This window comes from Xiphias gladius, chromosome 5, assembly GCF_016859285.1.
Source record: "Xiphias gladius isolate SHS-SW01 ecotype Sanya breed wild chromosome 5, ASM1685928v1, whole genome shotgun sequence".
Classification (NCBI taxonomy): Eukaryota; Metazoa; Chordata; class Actinopteri; order Istiophoriformes; family Xiphiidae; genus Xiphias; species Xiphias gladius.
Genome location: NC_053404.1, coordinates 23,371,439 through 23,390,101, shown reverse-complemented (window position 1 = coordinate 23,390,101; position 18,663 = coordinate 23,371,439). Strand labels below are relative to the sequence as shown.

Sequence of the window (18,663 nt, the reverse complement as noted above, 5' to 3'; positions counted from 1 at the left end):
TTACCATCCTTCAATAGATAATTACGTTCAGAGGCAGACCGAACCACCCAGTCCGATCCAACACAACACACTGTAACACACAAACACAAGTTATTTCACAGCATCACACGTATATGACCTGCTGGTTTTCATTCTATGATTCTCCCTGAACCTTACTCGAAGTTAAAGAATAAAAGTCACGTGAAATGTCTGCGACAGGAAGTAACAGATAAAACACAACCAAGTTTCTATTTTAACAGAATATTTTCTGCATTTTTCATCATGTTTCAATGTGGTTTGCTCCAGACAGGTGAGAGCACCGGGTCACCATACAGGTGAGTGCCAGGTCACAGTTCAGCTGCAGGTCAGTGCATCAGGTAGGCGACAAACTGTAGGTTTCAGGTGAGAGTATATCTGCAGGTGAGAGGACCATCTGCAGGTTAAAGTCAAGGCGAGTGTCTGAGTACAGGTGAGACCATCAGGTGAGTGTAAAATACCAGGTGAGAGAACATGGTGAATGACCATCACCAGGTGGTTGTACCAGCTACAGATGGAATGACGGGTTACATCTGCCCAGCTAAGAGTGAGAGCGACAGGTGAGTGTCCAGGTGAGTGTCCGGCTGTAGTTTAGAGATCACCAGAGAGTGACTACCAACAGGTGAGAGTGTCAGGTTCCTGTCTAGCTACAGGTGAGCGTCAAATTCTAACTGAGGATGAGGCATCTTCTCTACCCTAATCCACAGCTGAGAGAGACGGGTGACTGTCCAGGTGAGTGTCCAGCTGCACAGGTGAGACTACCAGAGAGTGTAGGTGAGAGTACAAGCTGATGGACTGGGTAAAGATGGAGCAACAGGTAAAAGTCCAACATCAGGTGAGAGCTGCACGTGAGTGTCACATAACAAGTGACAGAACCTGGTCAATGTCAATCATCAGATGGTAGTACCAGGTGAGTGTCCAGCCTCGTGTAAGTTTCCAGCTACAGGTGAGCGCTCAGTTGAGTGTCCAGCCTCAAATGGTGGAACAGGTGAGTGTGGAATACCAGCTGAGAGGATCGTCAGATGGCAGGTGAGTGTCCAACTATAGGTGAGTGTCAAGCTGCAGGCAGATGAGAGACAGATGAGAGGACTAGGTGAATGTCCAGGACCAGGTGAATCCAGCTGCAGGTGAAAGCACGGGGGGAAATTTCAGGTGAGTGTCCTGCTGCAAGAAATCAGTCAATGAGTTGACATTATACAACTTGTTGGAGTAAATCTGAGCTTAAATGAGTGTCAGTGTGATAAATGCCTACAGGAGAAATGCTCCCCTCTGAATGGCCCATGTTTTTGTAGATCAGACTTGTAGGTAAAAGATGTTTTGAAGCTGAAGCAGCTCTCAGCCCATCAGCCAACGCCTCACCTGTCTCTCACCTGTAAACCAGGTGAGCTGAGTGCAGATAATCCTGAGCTGTGTAATTCTAGCCTTTCACCAACAATCACCTCATCCTGTCTTCTTATCTTCTTATCTTCTCTTCTTCTTCATCTCTGCTGATCTCCATCGCTGCTTTTTCACACCCAAATCATTTCATCCTTCGGCCTCTTCGTCTTCTTCTGCGCTAAATAAATCATCCCATCTGCTGACATGAGATACCTTTCCAAACAACGGCACATCTGCCCCCCCCCCACCGCTCCATCTGCCCCCCATCCCTCCATCCATCCATCCCCTCTGCTCTGATGTGGCTCCACGCTAATGGATGTTTTCAATTTGATGCTACATGGTTGTGATTTACAACAGAGACACGGAAAGACTGAGAGACAGACAGGATGAAAAAAGAGTTAAAGACATTAACAAGAATAATAACTTTATGGTATCGTACTTTTACAAAATTGTACAGAATAAAGGTACAATAATGGATTACAACTGCTGTGCAACATGGTTAAATCTGACCAGACTTAATAAAGAATAATGTCATGGAAGGAATATTTTGGTGTATTTCAACCTGGTTTATTTCCCATACAAAAAAAACTGAGCACACCCCTGGATAGTATTACTAAAATGTTAAATGATTCTAAACTGTACCGTCTTACAATAACTGTATTATTCTTGAGTTGAAGTGTAGGGTATTTGATCTTATGTATAACTAGATGATGTGCGATTGCTGCATCCACTGCCGTTGCTTCCAGCGAGTGACGAGTAAAAGAGGATGTTAACGTAGTCAAAGCGAGGGACGTGAACAGAAAAATATAGGTGTGAAACTATTATTCAAATAAAACATCAATAACTGGCCACACGGTGGCGTTATCACAACAATTTTTCAGTATGTGAAGCATTCATTAAACAATTAATAACTCATTAATTATAAGAGATATCAACGAGCCGTATACAAAATAATATGGCCTAGTTATGCTTGACGTTTTAAAAGTGGAACCATGTTTCTAGCCATCACTCTCTGGAAGTAGTATCAATTTGTATTGAGCAACTTTAATTTTCTTACTATAGCACCCCCTGTGGCAAAACTGCATGAAACTCACTAGTCTTATTTGTGGTCTCCGTCTGTACCTTTGAGCCACATTTTGTTGCATATGGATGCAGCACTCAAGTCTAATAGCAGGTTGAATTGATTTGACCACACCCACAAAAGTTTGTTAGCCAGTCACCAAAAATGTATACCTGATATATTTCGAATCAAGCATGTGGGCGGTTTTCGGGGTCGTCTAAACATTGTATGTTCCGAGTTTGAAAGATGTAAGATATGGAGTCAAAAGTATATCGAGCAAAAATTCAAATTGGTGAAAAAATAGTTTTGACGCAAATTGGCGAAGCCTATATCAATCTCTTCCGAATCATCCACTGAATCCATAGACACGTCTCACAGTTGCTGAGACATTAGCCAAAATATTTTGCAATATTTGTTAGCTCATTTCTCACCATGTGGTGGCGCTATTGCCGCCATATATAAGTATGTCAAGCACTAATGTATGGGGAAGGTGTTCACCAAGTGTCAGTCTTTTATTCTTGTAGCTGAATCTGTCACGACCAGCTGGCCGTGCCCAGAAGACCTCCTACGGAAGGTGACAAGGAGCATCTTGATCATATGCCTGAACCACCTCAACTGGCTGCATAAGAGGTATAAATGTGTGCTCTGTTTCTCTATGAGTTGTTCTAACTCTGCACTCTCCACCTCCGTTTTAGAGATTCAGGGAAACAAGGACTCAAACAAAACAAAGCAGTTTGCATTAAAAATGGTCCTCCTTCTCAGAGTCCTGACTGAGTCAGACCTGAACTCACAGACATGAAACACATGTTGATATGATTCATTGTGACGTCCACTTCCTGGGGACATTGTGCCCTCTGATGTCCCTCCAGAATAAAGCTCCACAAATCCACTAAGAAACCAGAGGAAAAAGAGGCTGCAGAACTTCATTCAGAATCTTCCTGTTTTTAAGTTTCCCTCAGTGTCACAGTGACCCAGCGACAGTTGTCTGTTTGTCCACAGCTACACTGAGAACAGGAGCTGATCAAAGTTGATTCGGCAGCTTTTAATGGGTCAGTTTGACTGAATGGAAACAAATACAGGCTAAAATTAAAGGGCTCAAGTTTTAGCTCACAGCTAACTCACTGGTGCCGCTCCTCGGATGGTCCCATTTCCTGAGTTGGAAAGTCGTTCCTCTGGCTTTGGTGTGCTCATGTGCTTTTACGTTGGAAGGTGGAAACAGCATGTGTCCTATGAGCATCTCAGAGCTGTTGCTGCAACCTAATACCGAATATTACGAATTAACATTAGCCAAACAATTAATATACAAAGTGTGAATTTGCACCATTAATAAAAAGTTTCTTACCATCAACCAAACATTTTCTTTTGTCCGCCTTGTCGCGTACCAAAATTTGGCCGACTTTCCAAGTTGTTGTTCCGACTTGAGGGGGCGTTCACATGAAATTTCCCAATCAGAAACTAATTTTTCCAACTATTCCGACACCACTTGAATGGACTATAAATCCATAGCGGCATCCCCCAAAGCATTATGGGAAATGTAGTTCTAAAACTTGGAGCGTTATTATCTACCAAATACAAGTTAAATAAAAATAAATAATAGAAGTGACAGAATCGATGACTATGAACTGATTTCATGTTGCACCAACATTAATGTTGAAACAATGTCAGACTTTCAACTGTTCATGGAGCAAATTTGCGGGTCAAAGTTCACCAAAGTTCAACTCCCGGTGACGTTTCTGTACCTCAACCCCATGAGTAAATCCACAGATCAAATTAAGTGATATTGGTGCGAAATTTTAGCATTTTCAACTCTCCAGTTCTCCCCTGACTGAACCTTTAGTCTGCTGACACAAAGAGGGATGATGGAGGGTGGAGGGTGGAGGGTGGAAGGTGGAGGGGGGGCCCCTATAAACAAATAGCTGCTGTAGAAAGAAATGAAAATCATATCAGCTTCAAAGCCAAAAAAGCAAAACTTTGGAAACAAAGATGAAAGAAAAGATAAAAACTATCAATCTGCACTAATATACTAATAAATGAGTTTTTAAAAAGTGTAACACAGCACGTAATGAAAGAGTTTACCTGTACACGAGTGTGTTTGTGTGTTATGTTGTGTGTATAATGTGTATTTGTGTGTTACCTGTAGTGTGTTCATACCTGGTGTTTTTGGTTCCGTGAGAAGTCTTATCAGAGCAGGACGACTCATAGAAATGTACTGTCTTCTTAAAGAGGCATGACAGTGCCGGTCTGATCTCTATCTGCTCGGCTCAGAGCATCGCAGCCTGATAGCATCTCTCAGCCGGATGATGTTTGCAGGAAAAATTTAGCAGTGCACTGGGAAATCAGGATATTTTTGTGACTCAGATGTTGATAAGAAGTTTAGAAGCTGGAGAATCTTAGAAGGATCATTGAGAGTTTCTTTAAAGTGATGTAGTTCTTGTTCAAACAGGACATTCGGTCAAGACGTCAACCAGAAACCAAGGTTTACTGAACTGAAGTCTGCTTTATTTTGGTGGAGTGGACTGTGGTTGTACAGTGGTGCTGTTGCCTTCAGGATTGGCTGAGTGTGCCACGACATTTATGTCCACATGTTTATTTATTTATGCTTTTCTACCATGTACATAAAAAAAAAAACCCATTTACTACTATTTCTACGTTTTTAAAAATTAAAAAAAAACCTACAAAAACTGAAATAATATTGCAGCATAGTTGCAGTAATGTTCAGGTGAGGGACTTGAAACTGTAACGTCCTGTTCGTCCTCTGCTGATGTCATCATGTCATGGGACAAACTGAACCAATCATCCGTCAGCTCATAACCATCTTGTTACGTCCAATCGGACTTGTTGCTGAGAGGTCACGGCCCCGTTGCATGCTGGGAGCCATCACCTGACCTGTGGTTGTTTATTTGGATCCAAACCAGTCGTACCTGTTGCCTTTTAATCTGTGTTCGTCCTCTATCTGGTTTCTCCATCCGTCCATCTTCAGCGTCTCGATTCTTTATCTCTTCATCATCTTCATCATCTCTTCATCATCTTCATCGTCTCGCTGTCAGGACTTGCGGAAACATCACGTAGGCATGAAGACTGTCATGGCCGCCCGCCAGCAGCAACAGCAGCAACATGCTGGTAGCTTTGATGTTGCTTCAAAACAAACTGCTCCTGTGGAACAAATGGATGAGATGTGCTGCAACACTGCAGAGGCTAACATAAACTAGACAGAGACCAGTCACGGCAACAGAGTCAACGGGATAAAAACAATCAGGGACAGCAGCAACAGCAACGGCACAATGAAAGGGAACAGAAGCAACGGGGACAGCTGTAGCAGTGGTACAGTGAAAAACAACAGCAACAGAAATGTCAGGAACGGTGACAATAAGAACAAGGGGAGCAACGGCAGCGGCAGCAACAGCAGACAAAAACTGTACATAAGCAACAGTGACGGGCATCCAACCGCGGCAATGGCAGAAACAACAGCAGCAACAGAAGCAACAATGAAGGCAGTGACAGAAAAGACAGCAATGGCAGCAGCAAAGAAAAAACTACAACAGAAACGACAGCAGCAATGTTGCAATAAAAAATTATATTCTCCGCAGCAGCAACGGCAGTGGTAGACGCACGATGCAGCAACTGGAAGTAACGCCAGCAATTGGAGAAATTGCAGCAATTTTAGAAATGCGTCTACCACTACTGTTGATGCTTACAGTAAACAGGATATCTTTCTTCTGTTGCTGCTGTTGCTGCTATACTTATTGTTGCTGCCGTTGTTACTGTTGCAGCTTTGTCCACCATTGCCCCCATCACTGCCGCCGCTCCCACTGCTGCTGAGCTGCACATCTTTGTGCTCCTGTTTCTTTTTTCTCTGCTGCTGCTCTTGTTGCTCGCATGGTTGGTGTCGCTGCTTCTGTTGCTTTTTGTTTTCATCAAGTTTGTGTTGCTGCTGTTGCTCTCGGATTAAGGTTTCAGTTTGTCCTTCAGCTGACACAGGTACCACAGACTAAACTCCTGTAACACAGGTAACTCAGGTAACACAGGTAACTCAGACTAAACTCATGTAACTCAGGTAACACAGACTAAACTCAGGTAACTCAGGTAACACAGACTAAACTCAGGTAACACAGACAACACAGACTAAACTCAGGTAACACAGACTAAACTCATGTAACTCAGGTAACACAGACTAAACTCAGGTAACACAGACTAAACTCATGTTACTCAGGTAACACAGACTAAACTCAGGTAACTCAGGTAACACAGACTAAACTCAGGTAACACAGACAACACAGACTAAACTCAGGTAACACAGACAACACAGACTAAACTCAGGTAACACAGACTAAACTCATGTAACTCAGGTAACACAGACTAAACTCAGGTAACTCATGTAACTCAGATAACACAGACTAAACTCAGGTAAAAAAAGGTAACACAGACTAATCTCATGTTACTCAGGTAACACAGACTAATCTCATGTTACTGAGGTAACACAGACTAAACTCAGGTAACTCATGTAACTCAGATAACACAGACTAAACTCAGGTAAAAAAGGTAACTTAGGTAACACAGGTAACACAGACTAAACTCATGTTACTCAGGTAACACAGACTAAACTCAGGTAACTCAGGAAACACAGACTAAACTCAGGTAACTCAGGTAACACAGACTAAACTCAGGTAACACAGACTAAACTCAGGTAACTCAGGTAACACAGACTAAACTCAGGTAACTCAGGTAACACAGACTAAACTCAGGTAACCAGGTAACTCAGGTAACTCAGGTAACACAGACTAAACTCAGGTAACAAAGGTAACTCAGGTAACTCAGGTAACACAGACTAAACTCAGGTAACTCAGACTAAACTCATGTAACTCAGGTAACACAGACTAATCTCATGTTACTCAGGTAACACAGACTAATCTCATGTTACTCAGGTAACACAGACTAATCTCATGTTACTCAGGTAACACAGACTAAACTCAGGTAACTCAGGTAACACAGACTAAACTCAGGTAACACAGACTAAACTCATGTAACTCAGGTAACACAGACTAAACTCATGTAACTCAGGTAACACAGACTAAACTCAGGTAACACAGACTAAACTCATGTAACTCAGGTAACACAGACTAAACTCATGTAACTCAGGTAACACAGACTACACAGACTAAACTCAGGTAACTCAGGTAACACAGACTAAACTCAGGTAACTCATGTAACTCAGATAACACAGACTAAACTCAGGTAACTCAGGTAACACAGACTAAACTCAGGTAAAAAAGGTAACTTAGGTAACTCAGGTAACACAGACTAAACTCAGGTAACTCAGGTAACACAGACTAAACTCAGGTAACAAAGGTAACTTAGGTAACACAGGTAACACAGACTAAACTCAGGTAACACAGACTAAACTCAGGTAACTCAGGTAACACAGACTAAACACAGACTAAACTCAGGTAACTTAGGTAACACAGGTAACACAGACTAAACTCAGGTAACTCAGGTAACACAGACTAAACTCAGGTAACTCAGGTAACACAGACTAAACTCAGGTAACTCAGGTAACTCAGGTAACACAGACTAAACTCAGGTAACACAGACTAAACTCAGGTAACTCAGGTAACACAGACTAAACTCAGGTAACTCAGGTAACACAGACTAAACTCGGGTTAAAAAAGGTAGCACAGGTAACTCAGGTCAACTCTCAAAAACGGTTCTGGGTTCAGTAAGAGGACAAACTGTGGACAGAGCACACCCAGTCCTTCATTTCAACAAACTGACATTCAACACCAACAGACCTGGAATAACATATACTTCTTATTAACATTTCTGTATATACAGGACCAGGACCAGCTCCAGGAAAAGGATTACATTCAGTTCAAAGACCAGGAACAAGTCAACAAATGACAGTGAATCAGTACAAGGCCCAAGAATATGTTAATTTAGGAGTGAATAATAGCAACATCGTCATTTATCAGGTTCAAGACCAGGACAGTTTGGGGTCAGGAACAGGTTCAGGGCAGAGTCCGTAGAGTGTTATGTCAGGTGCAGGATCGGCTTTTAGTCCATAGGAACAGGTCCAGGTTCAGGTTAAAAACAGCAGTGTGTGACAGTTAAGTAAGGGGGAGTTACTGATTTCAAGAATTAACAATATAAGAATAAGTCCATTATAAGGACAACAACCAGGACTACACCAGGACCAAGACTATACAATGTAAGGTCAGGTCCAAGACCAGGACCAGAACTAGGACAGGTTCAAAAGAAAGCATGAAAGTAAAATGAACAGAGGTTGCTGTGGTCAATTAAGAATGAACAATATAGAGAAGGTCCTTTATTAGGAACTGGTTCAGGTGAGTAGACTATGAGGTCAAGTCCGAGTCCACAATCAATAATGGGTCAGGCCCAGGTACAGGCCCAAAATCAGAATCAGGCCCAGGTTACAAACAATGGTGTGTGACAATAAAATGTACAAAAGAGACTGAGTTGATTTAAAAATAAACAATATACAAATAAAGACCATTATCAGATCCGGGGCCAGAACCAGGGCCAGGACCAGGACCAGGTAAAGTATGAGGTCTGCAAGTGTTTCCTGAGCTGTGAGCTGCAGCTGTTTCTTCTTCTGCTGTTTTGACAGAACAGGAAGTGTTTCTGGTTGAGTGAAGAAGAATGAAGTCGGTTTACGTTGAAGTTTATCTTTGTGGAGATGAGAACCAGACTGACAGAACGAGTCTGGACCTGAGGGCGAGGGACACCCACTACACATGGAGAGAGACAGAGAGAGAGAGAGCAGTGATCATATAATCTCAAAGTCACACAGATGAACCAAAACCATTCCTCAGTTAGTCACACACACAGCAGGGGTTATTAAAGGGTTAGGACGCCTTGAAATAAACCAGATAACATAAAACTTGACTCTTATTTAAACCTCAAAGAATCTGAAGTTTTTTATTAGAGTAAAAATTCTGTAAAATTTTTAAAATCCTTTAAACCATAAAGATAATCCATTAAAAGTTTGGATCCGGTCTTGAATTGTCCCTGAATCTATCTGGATTGGGTCTGACAGACTGGGTCGCTTTTGGATGGGGGGTCTAATAAATTTTGATTGTACTCAGTCTGGGTCTGACTACACTCTGGTCCCTTCAGGATCAGGTCCTCAGATTCCAGGTACCTTTTGATGCTTTTAGAATATGTGGCCCCGGTCTGGATCCAAAAGGGACCAGAGGACAGTCAAACTCAAGAATAATTAAACCCGATTCAACAAGAAGACGGTCAGAACAGGTCCTCGTCAGACCAGGTCTGTTTAATTCTCCGGTAGCAAAAGAAGAAACAAGGTTCGTTTGGTTTCAGGAACAAACAGATTAAAAGATTTAATCCAGATTCAGTAAACAGAGACGGAAACATTTCAGAGATTAGACTGAAGAGGACATGAGGGATCACACACACACACACACACACACACAAACACCCACACACACTGCGGAGTTTAGAGTTGTGAACTGATATCTTAGTGTTGATCTGAAATAAAATCAAATACAAACAATAATTTACAGGGGTTATGTGTTGGACTATTTCCTAGCAACCAAAGCCGTGAAGCCAAAACCACAACATGTCCTTTATACAGCATCTCAGACAGCAGCCACAACAGTCACAGACTTTTCATCTGTGTGATGAAGATTTGCAGATTGTGTTTCTGTGAAATTCTGTAGATTTGCTACTGATGGACTTAACACCGATGGAATTTGTTTGTTCATGTTGTCGCCTGTTTTTCTGGGTCGTCTGTTTTATTGTACTTGCAGTAATTTATACAGTTATTTGTTGTTTTTGTGAATCTCTCTGAATGTTATTGTTAACAGATTCTGTGAGCCTGCAGTGTTTTAATACTTCTAGAGTAAAATACTGTTTGTAAAAGTTTGGATTTTTACTCAGATGCTGGTGTTTTATTGTTCTGATTGTGGACGGCTGTGCTTTATCTGTGAGCGTGTGATGTCCTCACTCACTCTTCAGTGCTACTATCGCCTGTATTCCCAGGTCACCGCAGTACTGTAATACTTCTACTACGACTACTTCCGCTGTCTGTATGATGAACATGTTGTGTGTTGGCCTTCACTCTCGGTGAGAAAGATGAGAAGAGGATTCACTAAATGTTGAACTGCACCTTTAAATAACGAATCGTCTGATTGGATGAGAAATTTTCATCAGTGGTAGTTTTTGTGTCTAAACTCCATCAAACCTGAACCACAGAGGTAGTGAGTCATATGAATCTCGGAGGAAGTGATGAAGAAATCGCTGTGTAGCTAAGCTGTGATGAGGTGTCAGCGGAAAACATAAACTGTTCACCTTCTAATCACACCTGTGATCTCTGACTCACCTGTTTATCATGAAGCAACTGATCTGTCCCCAGATCTGCTGCAGACACTCACTGACTACCTGTCTGTCTGTACAGACAGGTGAGGTGAAGTGTAGCCACTGTTTCTCACCTCCCTTTAAACTAACTGTCTGTCTGTCTGTCTGTCTGTCTACCTGAACACTGTTAAAATGAGCAGGTTTAGGTGTGTTACCTGCAGACGATAGAGTGTGAAGCTGTCACATGATGGATGCTGTTTCTTTGTCCTTGTCACTGATCCGCAGCTGGAATGTCAGCTACGCTAGCTATGCTAACACCATGGCTCCACTGTGGCATGCTGCTAGCTTACTGCTACACACACACACACACACACACACACACACACACACACACAAACAATGATCACATGACTGTCCGCAGTCACCTGATCCTCATCAGTTCATTACGGTTCAGTATTTATACACTCCACAGTACATTACGGTGCAGAACACTTCACCGTAATGTACTGTGCTTACTGATTTCTTCGTGTTGTTTGCTAAAATGCTGCATCTTGTTAGTTTTATTAAACTGTAATAATTGTAATAATTTAGTAACATATAAATTAGTCTATAAAAGCAAAAAAAAAAAAAAAGGTTTACGGCTATGGCAGTTTTTTAATGAGGTCTAGATCATTCCTGGTAGTTTCCACTGATCGCCAGATAGTTTCCACTGATTGCCAGTTTCCAGTGATCACTAGATAGTTTCCAGTGATCACTGGATAGATCCCAGTGACCTCCAGATTTTTCTACTGAATGCCAGATAGTTTGCAGTGATAATCAGATAATTTCCACTGATTGCCAGTTTCCAGTGATCTCCAGATAGTTTCCAGTGACCTCCAGATAGTTTCCACTGATTGCCAGTTTCCAGTGATCTCCAGATAGTTTCCAGTGACCTCCATATAGTTTCCACTGATTGCCAGTTTCCAGTGATAACCAGATAGTTTCCAGTGACCTCCAGATATTTTCCACTGATCACTAGTTTCCAGTGATCTCCAGATAGTTTCCAGTGATCTCCAGATAGTTTCCAGTGATCTCCAGATAGTTTCCAGTGATCTCCAGATAGTTTCCAGTGATCTCCAGATAGTTTCCAGTGATAACCAGATAGTTTCCAGTGATAACCAGATAGTTTCCAGTGATCACTGGAAAGTTTCCAGTGAGGACAAGATAATTTTCCAGTGGTCATGCCAGACAGTTTTTTATGAGCTGCAGACCATTTCATGACAGCATCAGATAGTTTTCAGTGGTTGCCAGACACTCTCCAGTGATCACCAGATATTTTCCAGTGACCTCCAGATATTTTCCACTGATCACTAGTTTCCAGGGATCACTAGATAGTTTCCAGTGATCTCCAGATAGTTTCCAGTGAGCGCCAGATAATCTTCAGTGTGAATGAAAAAGATTATATCCACTAAGGGCCAGATACTCTCTGATAAGTACCAGATAGTTTACGGTGAGGTTCAGATAGTTTTCACTGGGAGCCAGATAGTTTTCCATGTGTTTGCCAGATAATTTTTGCTCACGTCCCTTTAGGGGTTTTTTCATTCAGTTGTTCTGAAAAGATAAAATGACCCGATAAAGCTGTTGTCCTTCAGTTTGCTTCATTTCAACCTGATTTATTTCCTGTAATTTGGTAAAAAGTCTCTGATGTGAAACGGCATAATTTCTGAAAAAAATCCTTAAGTTTGCTGAGTCAGTCCTGTATGAACGTACAGCAATCACCTGATCATGTTATCTGGTGATGTCATCAGGTGAGGCTGCGAGGTTTCTTTCAGAACGTTTGAAGGCTCCTTTTGAAGATTTGATCGGATAATCGGCTCTCTGATCAGCTGACTGTTAGTAAACAACATGGCGGATGGATGGGGGCGAGACAGCAACATGGGGGCAATAAAAACCCTGTTAGAACCACAGAAGAAGAAGAAGCCATGAAACACCATTACAAACAGAGAAGAAGAGATGAAAGGTGGTGGAGTATTTGATGTAGTGGTAAAGGATTCAGTGGGTGCCAGACACCACAGGGGACCTCCAGAGGTCTTGAAGAGTCCGTGTCTCAGCGGGTCAGAGCTGTTTTGGCAGCACAGTGGACCAGCAGTCTATTAGACATGTGGTCATCAACTGCTGGTTCCTCAGTGTATATTCCACCTTCAAGCGAGCCCATGTAGGTGCAGCACTCAACCTGACCAGCAGGTGGTGTAGCTGTCAGGGTTTACTTTAAGTCACGGACACGGTCTCTAAACAGTCCTCCTTCTCTTTGACTTTGGTTTCTTGACTTTCTATTAAAAAAGAAAGAGTAGACGCTAAATGAAAGTCAGCTTTCCCTGGGCTCAGCTGTCCTGTCTTTCTGTCTGTCCTCTGGCTGTCTATCTGTCAGAGTGTCCCCATGTTGGTGTTGGGACAGACCGTCCGTTGTCTCGTTGGAGTTAATGAGCTGATGAAAGCACACAACAAGCAGAGAGTGTTTGATCCAAACAGGACATTTCTCTCTCCCACACACACACACTTGTACTTCTGTCTTTGTGAGGACACTCACTGACAAAAGGCATCCCCTAGCCCCTCACCCTAAGCCTAACCTAAACCCGATTCTAACCTGAACCTTAAAACCAGGTCTGAACCCTCAAACAGCCATTTTAAGGTGTGAGAACTGGACAAAATGTCCTCACTTTTCCAAAATGTTTGCACTATGTCAAGTCATACAAGTACACACACACACACACACACACACACACACACACACACGCACGCACACACCGGTAACCTGATAGCCTCTCACACACCTGGACACTCACCTGTACCTGTCCTGTTAGCTGTAAACACAGAGTCTCTGAACAGCCGTCACTTTCTCCTCCAGCCTGAACACACAACATCATTTCACCTGTTTTTAGTGGGAGTCTGCTGTTGGTCTATGCCCCACTTTAAAGCATTTACCATCTAACATTTAGACTAGACAGGTAGTTTACTAATAATTTTGTGAGCCGGGATATGTCGATGGAAACTTAGTTTTACTGAACTCAAACCGACTGATTTATCTCTCGCCATCTGATAAGAGTATGTTAGGCCAGAAAAACATTCCCATGGTGCACTGTGGTTTCTAGAACCTGGTCAGGTGGAAACTCTCTCAGCATGTGTCCTGTTTCCGATCAGGTTTTCATTAGTTCATTTGTTCTTTGATTTTGTTTGGTCTCAGAGGGTGAACAGAACTGAACGAAGTAAGTTGATCAGAAAAAGTCTGATTACTTTGTTTGTTTTTTAATTTTACAAACATACTCTTGTGGTTGAAACAAATGTCCATTTATAATAAAGGTTGCACTGCTGGGGGTGGGGGGGGTATAGTGTCAGATGTGTGTGTGCGCTTCAACAGGCCTCCCGGGTCAAGGCAAATAATGTTTGAAAACTAAACTAATCACAAGGCCCTGACACTCAGCTGATCAGATCTACTGTCTGAAGTGGTGGATGCTGTTAACGCAGGTGTGAATACCTGTGGATCCTCTGTGTTGACCTGCCTGCAGCAGCGTACTCAGCTGCATCAGCCTGTTCCAGTCTTGGCTGCTAATGTCTATCCCTGCATCTAGAGACAGAGGCTTTCCTCATCAGGTAAACCCGAATATGCTAGCCGGAGTACTGCGAAAGAAAGCAGGATACTGTTGCATGTATACATCTTGTATTGAGTTGTTCACTTTCGTAGACAGGTCACAGGACTCGGTTGCACAGATTGACTGATTAAAGGAAACCGGTTACAGGAACGTCACTTTAACCTGTGTGTCAACATCGCAGGTATGAACAACATGCAGTAATCAGTATCCAGGATACTACTATCTATCATGAGTACGGGGATATGCAGAAGCAGGTTTCTCTGTGCTCCATGTAAATGTCATATCACCAATACGATGAAAAACTGGGATAAGCCTCATACTGGTACACTGGTTCATGTAAACACACTCATACTTTAGGTTTAGGTCAATAATCCACCCTGAAGAGAATTAATTGTATCATTAGAGTGACTGATGTAAACACGCAGCACCACAAAACATTAAACGACAGTTACACTAAAGTCCTACCTCTGACAAAAACCCCTGAATAATTACAATAACCTTTTACGGGATTTTAGCCGCTTGTGTAAAATTGGGATAATTATATGTCATTTTGTTGGCAGGTTATTGCCATAGTTTCCCGACGATATTTTCTCTGCCATGGGGCCGAAACAGTGAACCAGGAGGAGGATTCTTCTTCAATGATTCACGAGCTGCGTGCGACTTAACTGAGCGACAGGAAAGAAGCATCAAGTCTTCAACTACTTATGGACCCTACGAACCAAAGGATCGTCAGCATCATGGCAGATGTACGGGTTCGCAGTTCTCACAGAGGGATAGATATGACTTTAACACTAGACCTTCCCACTGTGAGACTGGTCTGAGGTGCATTTCAAGTGAGTTTTGTATCTGTACAATCTACTTTTGACAAACTCTCAGAGTATCTGGTCAGTCAAAGAGGAAAAAATCATCATTGATGGAGTGAATCATTCCAAGTCACAGAATCTAGAGTCAAACCACAAATTAAAACTTAATAATCTCATTTAGTTTCATCAACTGCCTCGACCCGGCTGCTACAAAGGTGCAAGCAGTTTTCCCACGACAAAGTTCTGACGTGGGAAGTTAGAAAGTCTCACAAACCCTCTTCTGGAAAACCTTGGCTTTCAGCTGCTGTGGACACGCTGGTATAAAGGTGATAAATCCAACATAATTCTCCTTGGAGGGGGTGTTTTTGATAAATGATGAACACAGTGCTGGTTTAAATGGGACTATGGCACTAGCTCTGTGGTTGTAGCAACACCCAGAAGAGGGACTCTACTATTCATTCAACGACACACACCTGAGTCTCATAATGCCTCTGCACCTGAAAAGCCAGTTTGTGATCAGACAATTTAATGGCAAAAATATTTTTTGTCTGTTTGTTATTGGTACAAATCTGTTCTGGACAATTAGCGAAACAGCAACTGAATGAATGTGAATGACGTATCTATTGTCACCTGTGAGTGAAATAACATGAAATTTTACAGTAATGTTCAGGGTTCATTTCTACACATCTCCCAAATTTGGATGCAATCAGACGTGGCAGGGGTCAGGATGTTTGTTAACAGAACACAACTTGAATAAGCAATAGTCAGAGACATACAAAACATAGGAAACATGTAAAAAAATATAAGTATAAAACATAGGAAGCATGTTAAACACATAAAACATATGAAATATAAAACATGTAAAACATTTGAAACATATAAAAGGTATAAATCTATCTGACTGGACAGAGCATAGGATTTTTATTAATGATTAATTTTAAAGTGATTAAATACGTTTCTCCTCATTCAGACCTGAAAACACTTTGAGTCTCTGTAAAGTCCCTGATAAATGTGTCTGTCTGCTGTCATGAGTCAAATATGAAAGAGTAAAGGCCAAACAGGAGAAGAGTGGGAGCAGCGGTGAGGAGATGAAAAGGTGGAGAGGAGGTGAGCAGGTGGGGTTTAACCACTGAGACAAAACAAGAGAGCATTAGGAGGACAGAGAGAAAAGTGGAGGAGCTAAAAGGGAAGATGAAAGCAGAGGGGAGGAGGAAACAAGAGGAGCTCAAGTACAGAAAAAATCAAAGTAAAAACAGGAGCAGTGATGGACCTCACTGATGTGAATCCCTACAGACAGGATCCAAAAACCTGCCTGAAACCAGAGAAACACAGCGTCACATTCTGTATGTTCGCTGTCCACATACTTTCCGACAAGTACTTCTTGTACTGTGGCCAAATAAATTACATTTATCAGGTGTCCTGTCCCGAATTTTGGCCACATAGCTTCATTGGATAACATGTCCACATACTTTTGGCCTTATAATCGGCGGTCCAGCAGAAATGTTACGCCAGAGCACTGAGTAAAATATAAACTTAACTGTGCCGCTGTCGAGTCGCTGGAACCAACGTCAGGTTGGTTCTCTGCTGTGTTGAAGTGGGAGTGTGTTGCTTTATTTTCTCTGTGGAGTTTGGTTCGGGATAGTTGGAGATGGATATTTGGTCTTTTTGTGCTCTGTTTTCTCATTTCTGTATTAACTATTTCATATTTTATTTAACTGTCTGATTTATTTCAGTATTTTCTTTCATATATTGGCCCAAAATCAATTGTTTTTCCTTTTTTTGTAGTTTAACATTTCTGTATTTTCTATTTCTTTTAGAATGCTTTTATTTTCATATTTTTGTATTTTGTATGTTTTTGCACATTTTCATATACTATACTATATATATGTATTATATGATATATTATATGAATATGTATATTTATATATTCCTTTACTGTAAGAAAATGTGAAATGTAAAGACTTGGCTACAGAAATGCCTGACATTTAAAAAAAAAAAAAAATAGCTTTTAACCACTTGTGTAAAATTGGGATAAATATACATTATAACATACATTATTTTAACCCCATTATTTTCTAAGTATTGAAAATTTTAAAAATTTAAACAAGATTTTACAGACAAACGGAAATATAATACAGACATTTTAATACATAATAATAATAATAATAATAATAATAATAATAATAATAATAATAATAATAATAACAATAATGTGACTTGCGTAATGAAGGTTTCTGTTGTTTCAGGTGGGGGCCCCACTGAGCTGAGGCACCTGACCCCCCCCCTCAGGTCGAGATAAAAGGAGCAGAGTGATGGAGGTGAAGAGTCGTGACACCAGCTGGTTTCAGCCACTGAAACATAGAGCTCGCACTGATCCTTCTTCATCCTCATCCTCTTCTGTCCATTTAAAGACCTGCTCTACCTCCTGAGCCACAGCCGCCCCGGCTCTGTGCCCAACAGCTGCAGAAGGCAACTCGGCACATTTACTCGAGGAGCGTATTTCTGTTTCGGGCTGGTCACATACATTTAGCCACATACTTTTGGCCATATGATGTCAATTATTCAGGCGTTCAGCTCATTTACATCATTCAGGTGTCCACATACTTTACTGTACTTAGATCATGTGTCCACACACCTCAGATCACATTTTTCACCACATGCTTTAGGCCACATTCCATGTACTGTAAATTATCCAGCTGTCCACATGTCTGTGTCTGTGTGATATGCATTAGTTGTGCGTCCACATACAGTTGGCCATTTTTTGCTCATTGATCTGATATCCACGTACAGTGATCATGTGTCAACGTACTTTTATTTCTCGTGCTACTGTGCCACATTTATCCGACAGCTGCAGAAAAAAGGGTTCGTGTCACAGGTTTGAATTCCCCTCGTCTCCCTGTGGTTGCTGATGCAGCGACGCCACCTGCTGTTCAAACCAACAAACTGTTCGCAGCCGTTTTTTTACTTTTACACATTAACATTTGGCTGTTTTTTCTTCTCAGCTGACCCTCGGGGGGCTCCATACAGCCGTGCAAGATGCAGCCAGGAAACTTTACAGGTGTGTAATTGAGCTCAAGGTGAAGCCCGAGTTCAAAGATGGGTGTGGTCCGACCCTCACTCATGAGTCGGAACGTCGCAGCAGGTGTGATCCCATCGCAAGAAGGTCTCTAGTTATTCTACTGCTACAGAACCTTTTACTGTTGGTGCAGGAGGTGAAAACAGGACTTTACATTATTTCTATAAATGAGTCTTTGAAGCACATCAACAAATTATTTATGGAAACAGCTACTATGACTTTACATTTGTTCTGCGTCATTATTTTTTATCTACTTTTTCCCGAGCAGCACTAATGGAGAAACTAACAGTTAACACAGCTGCTTTATTAACGGATGGGTCGTCACGCTGTGGCAGCTGTTTTGATACGTCTAGGTCCAACATGTTTTATGGATCG

At 41.8% G+C, this 18,663-nt stretch overlaps 1 long non-coding RNA gene across 1 annotated transcript; it reads right to left on the bottom strand.

Moving 5' to 3' along the window:
- Positions 1-8,034: 8,034 nt before the first annotated feature.
- LOC120789548 lies at positions 8,035-15,649 on the bottom strand. The gene is made up of 3 exons (XR_005707412.1): positions 15,487-15,649; positions 13,606-13,668; positions 8,035-9,195 (listed from the first exon to the last, which is right to left on the bottom strand). It is a non-coding gene; the product is annotated as an uncharacterized LOC120789548 (long non-coding RNA).
- Positions 15,650-18,663: the final 3,014 nt, after the last annotated feature.